This window comes from Cupressus sempervirens, chromosome 3 (assembly GCF_028749045.1).
Source record: "Cupressus sempervirens isolate cs-2001-9-10 chromosome 3, ASM2874904v1, whole genome shotgun sequence".
Lineage (NCBI taxonomy): Eukaryota > Viridiplantae > Streptophyta > Pinopsida > Cupressales > Cupressaceae > Cupressus > Cupressus sempervirens.
In genome coordinates, this window is record NC_143120.1 from 196,703,176 (window position 1) to 196,716,408 (window position 13,233).

At 33.6% G+C, this 13,233-nt stretch overlaps 1 pseudogene; it reads right to left on the reverse strand.

Moving 5' to 3' along the window:
* LOC149565493 (uncharacterized) overlaps positions 1–10,005 on the reverse strand; it is a 51,745-nt pseudogene extending 41,740 nt beyond the window's left edge.
* Positions 10,006–13,233: the final 3,228 nt, after the last annotated feature.

Below are 13,233 nucleotides of genomic sequence, written 5' to 3' on the forward strand. Positions count from 1 at the left end.
CTGTCATTTAGGCATAAATAATATGTAAAGTTATAAGTTGTATGCAGTTTGTACAATCACATTAAGGCTTAATGCAACTGGTAGCAAAATGAGAATGCCTGTATTTATACCATGCATATCTATTTGTATTTAGAGGGGCTAATAGAGAGTTTTCTTAAATCACTAGGCTTGACCCCACTGCTAAAGATATTATACATTTCCATTTTCTTTCTATTTTCATCTTAAATCAAGCTTACAAAATTACATCCACAAAGTCTACAACTAACTAAGGAAACACTAGTTGAGAGTATAATTGAAAACCCCTATCTGTGAAAGTTTTGATTCTATATGTAATTGGATGTAAATTACATGTTCATGCCCAACTCGATTTGCTTACCAATGGTGTCATTTAGAAATTTGTACTTGAATTTTCATTTTAGGTTTACCTTTTGTAAAATTAGCTTACAATTTCAAAAAAAAAATCAACTTATATTATGATTCGGAAGACAACTCATCTTAGTGATTAATTTTATCTCATCTTATGAAGTTTCTTGTGGGGATGTTGCTAACACGCATAATTTTGTGATTGTTATAGTAAAATTAATAAGTGGTTAATGCAAAAATGTCGGCACACTAATTAACTAACAATTATGTATATATAGATATAGAAAGCCTAGTTTGAAATGGAGCCAACAAATGCACTTTTAGTAATGGAGCTGCCATTTTTAAATTTTTAATGTAAAAAAAACATCAGATATTCTGTAATGCCCCGCCCGGAGATCCTTGGAAACAAGGATTCAAATCAAGCCAAGAATTTTTTTTTTTACAAGTATGAATGCACATGACAACATCATACAGGGATCACAATGATCGCAACAGAAGACTTCAACACAATCCCGACAACCAACCAATCTCTGAACGCCACTACCCAACTGACACACCCAAACAAAAGCCAACAACCACCACAACAAGATGAGGGCACAAGAAATGACCACTCATCAAAAAAACACCAAGCTGGGGTAAAATGCAGAATCCCGAAATTTGGCTAAGCCTGAAATCCTGAAGCCCTGAAAATTGGCTAAGTCTGGATTTCTGAAGCCCTGAAATTTCCTAGAATCCATAACTTATCTCCGAGAGGTCTGAAACCTATCTCAAACAATTTGTCATATATATTAAAATATATCTTAAGTATAAGGAATTAAACCTTATACTTAAACAATATATTTTAAACCCTAAGAGACTAAAACAGAAACAAGAGACTAAAATAGAAACACGAAAACTCGATTTCAAGAGAAACCGACAGAATTCAAAATGCAACAGCATAGGGTCAAAGAATGCCCAAAAGGGTATCCAAAACCACTCTCAAAAAGATTCGATCATGAAGAAAAGTTCCCGCTGATGGCACGCGCAGGTTTTTCACAAAAATCGTGTGACACTTTTTACTATGGGAGGGCGATACTTCTCCTTAAGGCATGCGACACTCTTCCAGTGTCATACGACATTTCTCAAGAAGGTATGCAACACTTTTCAGCATCGTACAACATTTCTCAAGAAGCGTGTGACACTCTTCCAGTGTCGTACGACATTTCTCAAGAATTCGTGCGATACTTTACAGTGTCGTACGACATAGTTTGCATGGGCGTGTGATACTTTTTAAAGTGTCACACTATGCTGAACAAATGTCACCCATAAAAATATGAAAACACTCCCAGAAGCAAAAAGGACCAAAATAGAGCAAAGAACCTCCACACCAGGGAGTACCGGATCCACAAAGGCTTGAGGAATGAACACTCGAGTGCAAGAACAACACAAAATGGAGAACATCAACCATCTAAACTACAGCAGCATAGAACACACTGAATATAAACATCACAGAGAACAAAAGCAACATCGCAATGTACATAAATACATCTCAGGAACAAAACAACCTAAGTATGTAGTTCCTCCTAACCGTCAATAGCATCATAAGACCATCGTGGGTCCTAGCCATCCCCTGCGCGTAACATCCCAAGCCACCGACCAGATCGTCAGTACTGTCATAATAGGGATGTCACTACTAAAACATGCAACAATATAAGCATAAGGAAATCTAACATGCTAGTAGTAAAGCATAAAGATAATCCTATAGTAGATAACATCACCTATCACATGCTAAACAGTAGTAAGCAACAGATATACTGCTAAATCAAATAACATCATATAATCATATGCTAAACATCATGATAAGGGAATGCGTCAAGTAAACTAACATCATCTAAACATGATATACAAGCATCCCAATGAAAGTATAAATCACAAGAAAGCATACTCCGGAACTCGAAGTACCAAGTGAAAACATCCAACAACGGTCGCACTAGGATAAGAGACCATCTCTGTACACCAGTCCCTAGCAGTGGTGAAGGTAGCTACGCCTCCCAACCACATGGCACCCATAGGTCCACACCCGCCGTGCTAATGGAGGTAATGATCCAACCAAAAAAAAACACACAAAAGAACAACATCCAAGGCTAACACTCACACCAGACAGTATGATGGCTGCAACCAAGAACCTAAGACAATGCAAGGAGTATAGGTCCTGGTCAGACACTCAATAGGCTACTATGTAGGGACTAACATCATGGAGAGTCGCTTGGCATCAAAAAGCCCAAGCTAGGACTTGCGCAGATTCAACATCCCTCAACGGAAAGGCTCTTGCACCCCATACCTTTTTATTATCTTAAGTTTTATTACCAGTCACACATTATATTTAATTTTCACTTAATTAAAGCTTCCTTCGCCAACCCTCTGGGCACAATGATCACCAGGCTGCAAGGTAGAAGCCCCCTCCATATGCTACCCTACCCTACCCATGCTCATCCTACGACAAGTGCCCGTGGGCATGCATACTCCCATCCCAACCCCAATGATCATAGCTTCCGGCAAATCCACGGAAGATCGGGCCTCGCAAGTCACCCAACAAATGTACGCGTACGTACTCGTGTGTGGCGCACCACCATCACAAAGATCATAACACAAGGACAGGAATGAGAACACAATGCAAAACAAAACACCCAACGGAAAGCAACTCAAGAGGATGGATTCTACACGAATCCTAAAGCCAATAAAACCATACATCATGAAATCACTCAACCGGCCTCAATTCGAGAGTATGGATTCTACACGAATCCCAATGATGTAACAAGACCAAACATCATGAACTCACTGAATCGGCCTCAATCCGAGAGTATGGATTCTACACGAATCCTAGCATTCACGAAACAAAAGAAAAGGTCTAAAAGAAACCATAACACCAGGTATAAAATCACTCAACCGAACACAACGTCGGGAGTACGGATGCAACATGCATCCCAATGCAACATAAAAGTGCAAAAGTGGTCTAACTGATATCCAAACGGATCATCAAGGTCCACGACCCACATTGTGCCAAGAAAAATCGAGAAAACACTGCGGCACGCAAAACAAGGTAAAAACCTCAAAAATTTGGAAAACTTTGAAATTAAAACCCATTTGGCCTTTGGGTTCAAAACCCCCAAAAATCCAAAAATAAATGAAATCGGACACCGTATGCAAAAACGGCCAGCATAACAGTGCAAAACTCCAAACCCTCATCCCAAAAAATAGGGAAATGTTCATACCCGCCCAACCGGGTAGAACTAGCATACAGAAATGGAGGGGAGCACTAGTTCTCAGCCTCCAAGCAAATCGCTACCAAAAACAAAAGCAGAAACGGAGCAGAAACAATAAAACAGGAAAGCCCTACCTCACAGCCAAAAGGGCAAAACGGGAATCTGAACCATAAAATAAATATCTCGCAGAAGTAGCTGAAAATCGCAGCAATCCAAGGCTTTCCCGAGCTGGATCCAACGAGCCCAACCTCGCGACGATCCCACGCCCGTAGCTCCCACAACGAACAAAACAATAAATCCTCATGAAGAGGATTTTGGGTTTTACACTCCAACTTTCCAATTCAAAAGTGAGAAGTGAGGAATTAAATTCCTTTTTGGATATTTATTCACTTTTCGGGTGAATAATCGATTAGGGCATTTAACCGGCCAATCTAGTTAAACCCCGAATCGACCCAAACGAAAACAAGCTATTCCTATAAATAGGAATTCATCTATGGCAAAGCTGCCAAAAATTAAAATAAATCAATTAAAAGCCCGAAAACCCAAAAACACAAAAATCACCTTAACAACTTTCGCGACAATGCAAACCTCTAAATGCACAGACACGCTTACTGGTCTAATCACATAATGCAAATGAGTTCGGATTTAATAATCATCGAAAGGTTTAAATTAAACATTTAATTAAGGATACGTCGACCATACAAAGACGACATTGGTAAAATATGAATGGTTGAATCACTAACTCCATGTGCCACTGCCAGGGATATAAATCCTACACACTAAACAACACGATCAAGTGTAATTGCATATAATAACATAGTCGAAGCAATAAATGTATTAAATCACCTAATTTAACCATTTATTTAATTATATTAAAATAATCTATTTACATCACTCACGTTCGCAAAAGGCATAGCAATGCAAGAATGAAGTAAATAACCATAGCATTAAATCCATCACATAACAAAATTAGAGGTATGTCCAAATACCAAATAACCAGATAACATCATAAAACACACTGGCATCTCAAAATGGCATCATCATGCAATATGATTAACTGAACAACATAGTAGTCTATTATCTATGATACTGGAATCAAACAGTAACATTCGACCCTCAGGTCATCTCAAATGTAAAACATCACATGAGTAACAAATATCTCTCTAATAAAAAATATAACAAGGTAAATGTCCGCAGCACATAACCAAAATAATCCCACATTAACAATCCATTTAATTACTTACACATTAAATAAGACACTTAAAACACATAAGAGAACACAGTCATAAACATGACTAACCATTGCTATAGGAACCCAGTCCAGTGTAGCATGGTAATAGTACACAGTGCAATCTCTGCACACATCTCAAGGTAATCATAGAACAACCTCATGATACCACATTGATCCTAGTAACCACTGGCACAAACCTCAGTGAACCAAAAATCACATCATAATCTCAAAGATCAGTCAAAAGCATAATCAAAGCAACTGATAAAGAAACATAAATCCAAACACCTCAACGGTGTAGACCACTCAGGGTCACAATCATGATCCCATCACAAAAAAAGATCATCAAGGTTGCATCCATCAGGACGACTTACAAAAGTCAAATGGGAGAGGCACTACATCTTCAAAGTTCATAATATTAAATAAGACTATTTCAGATTTTTAGAGTTTATAATATATGACTGTTTCAAAATTTGATTATGTAAAAATATTTGGTAGTCAATACTTCTTCAAAGCATACTGAATGATCTATCAATTTCTGTGACTTATTTGAGAAAGAGATTTTAAACCAGAGCTCATAATGTATAACTGTTTTAGAATCTAATTATATAAAAAAAATGTTAAAAAGATTTTTATTATCAACAATTTAAATCATATTCAATGATTCATCAAGTTTTTTGTACTTTTTTTAGAAAGATAATGTAAACTTACATTCTGAAATTGAAACTTTTATTCAGTCAAAACAATATCACTTTAACTTTATTGGCGATGGTGCTCTGGACAACATCAACTTTGGGCTCGTATTATCACTCATAAATATTTTAATGGTGCTGATCCTTGCTCTGTTTCTGCACTTCCTCTTGAAGGTCGCGGCTCAATGGTTTGGCATACTTTGAAGACAGGTGTGATGTTGGTGAAGAGGGGTTTGTTTGGGATATGTAAAGGAGGTTCTCAGGCTTTGTTCTGATGCTTGGGATGGATTCCCTTCCATTTTATCCATGTACCCTCATCTTCAGTCTCTTTGTGACTCTTTTCTTGCTACTGGATGGGATAAAGTGGCTCATTACAAGACTCCTTATCAATTGGGACATATTGTTGGTTACAGATGGAAGCATTCTTCTGATTGGCCTCCTGGAGGTACAAATAGGGATCGTCAGGAGCTTTCTCAAATTTTGGCCTCTAGAGAGTGTTCCTCTTTGCTTGGTCTAGATGTTTTGGCTTGGGGCGGTACCTTGTCTGGTAAATATCATGTCTCTGCTGGGTATCAGGAGATAACTAGACAATTATTTGGAGATGCTGAGGTCCCTGGTGGAATAAAGTTTCTTGGTCCAAGTGCAATTTTTTCATGTGGCTAGTGGCTCACAACCGTTGTCTTATCTAGGATAATCTTTGTAAACGGGGATTTCAGAGCCCCTCTTATTGTGTTTTGTGTGGTAATGGAGAGGAGTCTATCTCCCATCTATTTTTCCATTGCTCCTATTCTACTCAGATATGGCACCTTTGGTGGAGCGCTTGGGGTTACTCTTGTAGGCATGCTTCCTCTTTGCCCAAGTTTTGGGCCTGCTTGGGCAGTGCTCCCTCCAAGTCTTCTTCTCTCCATGTTACTCGGATTGCTGGCCCATCTTTCATGATTTGGCATATCTAGTTGGAGAGGAATCATCGCATATTCCAAGATGCTCGGCTTGGTGTTTTGCATCTTTGGTGGAAGATATCACATTCTCTTTAGAAAACTATTCATGTGAAGTGTGAGCTTGATGGGGGTATGGATCCGATTGATCTTACTATCTGTAATTGCCTCAATTTTAATCTTCAAGATGGGGCTGCAGCTCAAAGATTTCCTTCTGTGTCCAGGCAGCTTCACCATCAGAGGAAGGGTCGGGTTAACCAAGATGGGCATTGGACTCCTTCTCCCTGTGGAGTTCTAAAAATTAACACTGATGGTTCTTCCCATGGGAATCCCGGCCCTGGTGGTATTAGGGGAGTGGCTCATTGTAGTTCTAGGAATGTTAAATTTTTCTTCTCAGTTCATAAGGGTGATTACACTAACAATCTCATGGAAGCTCAGGCTATTTCATATGCTATGGAATAGTGTTGCTTGTGGGGATGGAATAAGATTATCTGTGAGTTTGATTCCCAGGTGGTGGTGAACTTGCTTTCTTTGTGGGAGCTTGAGGATGTTAGTTGTTAGCTGACCACTATTGTTAAGCAGATTATTCTCTTCTCTACCTCTTTTCAGTTCATTAGGTTCACGTATATTCCTTGTGAATGGAACAAGGCTGCTGATTATTTAGCCAAATGGGCTTCTAGTCATGATCTAGGTTGGAATATTAGGGATAGGAAGCAACTATCCTTTGAGATGGTGCAAGAATTTGATGATCTTGTTGCTCAAGATCAAACTCCTTGTTGAGCTCTCCTTGTTGTATTCCTTTCTGTCTTAATAAAATTTTACCCCTCTTTTCTCAAATTACAACCAGTGCCAAAGAATAATGGAGAGTGAAAGACTACAATGAAATTTAAATTTAATTTCTTACTAATTTTTTTAGCTATAATTAATCCAAAATAATTTCAGAACTAAAGGAAAATGCATATAATTGTTTTACATGGCAGAAAAATGTTTGGCTTCTATAAATAGTGGGCTGGAACAATTTCCTCGGTAGTTCAACATTAACACACTATTAGTAAAAATAACATATGTAATAGAGATGACCAAATAAGTAAAATAAATATTTGAAAAAAAATATAGAAATAAAATATTTCATTCACAAATGTAACTACATAGTGATAGAAGTTTTACTACGTCTTGATTAGAAAAGTAAAAGCATCAACACGCTCAACAATTTCACAACCAAATATAAATATTTCTTATATTATAGGAACTCAAGACTTTGACTAAGATGAGGAGAAGTGTTCCATGCTGGATTCACCTTTTAACATATGGATTTTTTTCAATATTTATAGTTTTATGTTTCCTCCACAAGTTAAGTTCAAAACAATCAAGCACCCATATGCTTAAAGCTTACAAAGATAGACGATATTACTCTATTTTTTGAGAACAGAGTATAAAAATGAACTTGTTCACAGTGTAAAATGAATATTTTCAAGTCACCTACTTACAATTAATTGCCATTTCAAAAATGTCTATGCTCTGAGGATGTTTTTTTTCATTGAACTGGTTTATTCCTTAAACTTTTTTTCCGATTGATCTTCAATATTTTTGATAGCGGTTTCATAAATGTAATTTTTAATTTTATTTTTTTTACATGTTTACTCTCTGCTTCCATAGTTTGCAAGAATGGAGATGGCACTTATGTGCTTGATTTTAAAAACTACAGAATTAAATTCTGATAACAATATCAAAATGTCATCTTTGGCAAGCCCATCCACAAGAATGTTGTATGTTACAACAGTAGGCGATAAATACATTTTGATTTTGTCAAACATTTTCCATGCACATTTCCTCTTCCAGGAATGCAAAAGGGAAAATGGGCAGACTTGCAGACATATCCGCAAACAGTTTGCAAAAGCAAACAAACAATAAGAAGCTTCACAAAAATGAATGATAGAAATCCTAAGAGCATCCCAAGGGACATTACAGGTGTAGGGACTGTTTCTCAGAAACTCATATAGTCATTGGTGTTGGTCACAAATTCTAATAAAACACCTCTATATGGCATGAACCTACTGGTTCATGTTGTATATTGCCATTGGATTCTAGATGTACTGGTACAATGTTATTCTCAAAATTGTAAATAACAGGGAGCATTTTTTTAGGGGTACACTAAGAATTTTTTTTCATAACGAGGAAGTCACAATATCAGCACTACGAGAGGATCAAATTGGTCATTAGAAGGCAATAGCAGTAGTAGGCACATCTTATGAATAGGCATGAGGATTTTCCTTACTATGAGCAACATTCTGAGTTAACAAACTCATTCTTAGAGGTTTCATCATTCTAGCTCATAACGCTAGAGTTGTGTGAAGATCGAAGAGCTTGTTTGGAGGCTTCATCATCTCCAGTGTAGATATATTCTCCATTCTGTAGCTGATAAAAGATTTCATGAGTAGCTCAAGGAAATTACTTCTTGAGTCACTTGCTGTTTGAGGTGGACTTACACCTAGTGTTTTCTAAGTGAGGACCATTTTTAAACGGTGCATGATAAATGTCAAAATTCAATCCATTTTGGTTTAGAAATCATCTGCAAAATTGTGAGCTTATTTTAACAACAGAAAAGAATGATCATTCATAGATTAGTTTAGGACTTGTAATCCTTTGAATATTGAAAGCACATTTTCAATGGTAAGCTTCTATTTTGAGTTGTACGTTGAACCCTGAATTTCTAAATAGTGCTTCAAGTCTAAAGACTGAAGTATTTAAAACCATAAGCCAACTATTTGACATATTTTTAAAGAAAGGAAGCAAAGGAAAAAATCTAAAAATAGAAAAACTTACTTTAACCTAAAATGTATAGTACGAAAATCTATTAATTTGGATCATATCCAAAAAAAACCCACAAATATTTATATAAATTGCTGAGAATTTGGCTTTCATTTAGATGGGTTGGCCCATCATTATTGGAATTTTGAATTCAAAAGTAAAAAGATAGATCTAAATGGAAGACAGATGCCTCTATCTTGAACAATAGATGACATCCATCTGGAACTACAAATCTCCATAGTTCATCTCGCAAATTAAAGCATTACAAATTACAGATCATAACTTAAAAAGATGTTGTACTGATTTCTTGTTATTGCAATTAAATATGACAAATACCAGACATCCAACTCTAATGGGTAGATGACTAGTGCTTTATGAACTGTGAATTCTGGCATGCTGCTGAAAAGACCCGTGATGATCAATTTGTGGTTAAAGGGAATACAGAAAGAGCAAGCTGAAAAATGTGGAAATTGAGGGGGAAATGGCGGTAGGGTTTCAATTGAATTTTGCAAAGGATCATAAAATTTTATTCTGCAGCCTTTATCATTTGTTATATCATCCCAACAAGGTAATATGATTAACTCCCCAAATCTCTTTCTATCTTGATAAAACCGCGGACTACATACAATATTTTTCCACCGTTTACAAACAAGGGCCATCGTGGGGTGTGAGGTTAATGGCACCCTTAACAAACACAGTCTGCCAACGCCATCCGGAAGACCTGGAAATATCTCCATTATCATTCTCTCTCTAAAATATTTTACCACTTTGAATGATATGAGTGAATAGATTTGACTATATTTATTCTCTTAATTGAATGGAATTTGGTTTTTTCTAAATATAGAACTTCTCTCTTATTCTATATTTAGTTATTAATTTAATTTTAATTAAAAAAATTCAACTTTTTTTTATAATCAGTTGCATTCATATACTTCACTTTATAAAACTTCTGTCTTATTCTATATTTAGTTATTAATTTAATTTTAATTAAAAAAATTCAACTTTTTTTAAAAATCAGTTGCATTCATATACTTCACTTTATTATTACGCCCAATGCATTTCATATTTGAAAAGAACGAATTAAGATGAATCTCGGCGCCCGCGCTAAAACGGAAGTAGATGGCAATAAAAATATATAAAAATATTTATCTTTTGCTTGTTACTGTTCGCCTGATTTAATAATTTCGTTGTTCTTATCTTTTGAATACTTAAAAAAATAATTAAAATTAAATTAATAACTATTAAAAATAATAACATTTAAAATATGAATTAAAAAAAACTAATAATAAAATCTTATTAATTATAATAATAATATTAACAAGAAGTTGAATATAAATATAGAATAAGACAGAAGTTCTATATTTAGAAAAAACCAAATTCCATTCAATTAAGAGAATAAATATAGTGAAATCTTAATAAATTTAATTTAATATTTGCTTGGTACTACTGTGTAGTAGAATGTTCACCTATTTAATAATTCAGTTGTTCTTATCTTTTGAATACTAAAAAAATATCAAAGTTAAATTAATAACTACAAAAAAATAATGAATAGCTTTTCTTAGTTAAAATATAAATTAAAAAATAATAATAATAAAATCTTATTAATTATAATAATAATATTGACAAGAATTTGAATATAAATATAGAATAAGACAAAAGTTCTATATTTAGAAAAAAATCAAATTCCATTCAATTAAGAGAATAAAAAAAGTTAAATCTATTCAATCTAAACCTTGAAACCTTACAGAAGTAGACTTTTTTCCTTTAAGCTCTCTCATCCTGATGATGGACAGAGTGTGATCTGAAACGTGGATGCAAAAATTGTAACACAATCTACCCATAAATCACAGCTAAGAATAAAAATATATTTAATAAGATGTCAAAAGTGTGGAAAATTTAATTTTAAATTATTTATGAATATTTGTAGTATATAATATTTATGAATAGAAATTATATCTAAGGTCATATTTAGTGTAATTTAATATTTGCTTGGTACTATTATGTAGTAAAATGTTCACCTGGTCTAATAATTTGATTGTTCTTATCTTTTGAATACTAGAATAGTTCAAAATTTCTCACATGCACACCTAGTTTACATATTTACAAACTTTTATTTTTTATATATTATCTACTAAAAAATTAGATTGCATAAGTTAACACTAAAATTACTTGTTTGCCAATGTTGTCATCAAGGTGTGTAATTATAAAGTTGGACATTAAAAGACTTTATTCCCCTTCTCTTGCCACTTAGATGTTCTTATTATTCACTCCATCTAAATTTAAAGCAAGCAAACTCTGGAGATTCTTCACCAAACTTGTTAGAAGATGCTAGAGCTATCAAAAAGTCATATTGTCATTTACATGATACTTTGTCTTTGCATGATTAACAAAATTAACTTCTTTTTCATTTTTGGGTAAGCACAATTTAAAAAATAAATGTATATTAGATAGATATAATTCTAATGTTTGACAATCATTTAAAATATATAGGAAAATGTTATCCATTCAATTGTTTTACTCTTTAAACAAACCTATCAAAATTATGATAAAAGAACTATCCAAAAAAAATTGAGAAACGTCCTAAACATATCTTCCTCTACCCATTACAATATGCAATTTTCATTATGTTATTAGTATTTGATCTAATTTATTTATAATTTTATTTTAACAAACAACGTTTATTCAAATTCAAATTAGTCAATAGGCCCTTAGTCTATTGAATGGCTCACAAAGAACCCACCATAAGGGATGATTGACCACATGAATGCATACCCCTCAGTCCTTGGTCCTAAGCCTCTGTGCCTTATAGGTCACAACCCTCCATTAAAAAAAAAATTCAAACTTACTTTATACAATTTTATTCAATGATTTGAAAATTATTCAAATTTACTTTATAAATGTATAAGTTAACACTAAAATTACTTGTTTGTCAATGTTGTCATCAAAGTGTCTAATTATAAAGTTGGACATTAAAAGACTTTATTCCTCTTCTCTTGCCACTTAGATGTTCTTATTATTCACTCCATCTAAATTTAAAGCAAGCAAAGTGTGGAGATTCTTCACCAAACTTGTTAGAAGATGCTCTATCAAAAAGTCATATTGTCATTTACATGATACTTTGTCTTTGCATGATTAACAAAATTAACTTCTTTTTCATTTTTGGTAAAAACAATTTAAAAAATAGATATAGATATGAGATAGATCTAATTTTAATGACAATCATTTAAAATATATAGGAAAATGTTATCCACTCAATTGTTTTTCTCTTTAAACAAACCCATCAAAATTATGATAAAACAACCATTTCATAAAAAATTGAGAAATGTCCTAAACATATCTTCCTCTACCCATTACAATATGCAATTTCGATTATGCTATTAGTATTTGATCTAATTTATTTATAATTTTTATTTTAACAAACAATGTTTATTCAATTCAAACTTAGTCAATAGGCCCTTGGTCTACTGGTGATAAGGGATGATTGACCATGTGGATGCATGCCCCTCAGTCATTGGTCCTAAGCCTTTGTGCCCCATAGGTCACAACCCTCCATCAAAAAAATAAAATTCAAACTTACTTTATACAATTTTATTCAATGATTTGAAACTTTATAAACGTATACACATAAATAAATTTTTTATTATAAAAATATTTTTATTTATATAGATTAAAAAATAATAATAGATTTAACTCTATTTCTTTTCTTAATTGACTTTTAATTTCTTTTCTAAATTTAAAAAAAAATCAATTCATTTTTTATTTAGTTATTTATATTCATGAAATTTTTTTTAACTATATAAATATGAATATTTATATAAATTAAAAATAAATAATATAAGTAATAGATTTAATTCTACTTCTTTTCTTAATTGAAATTTTAATTTATATTTAGAACATGTGTCATTTTTTTCTTGTCTTTTACATTCATGAAATTTTTTTCTCCTTTATTATTATAATTAATATAA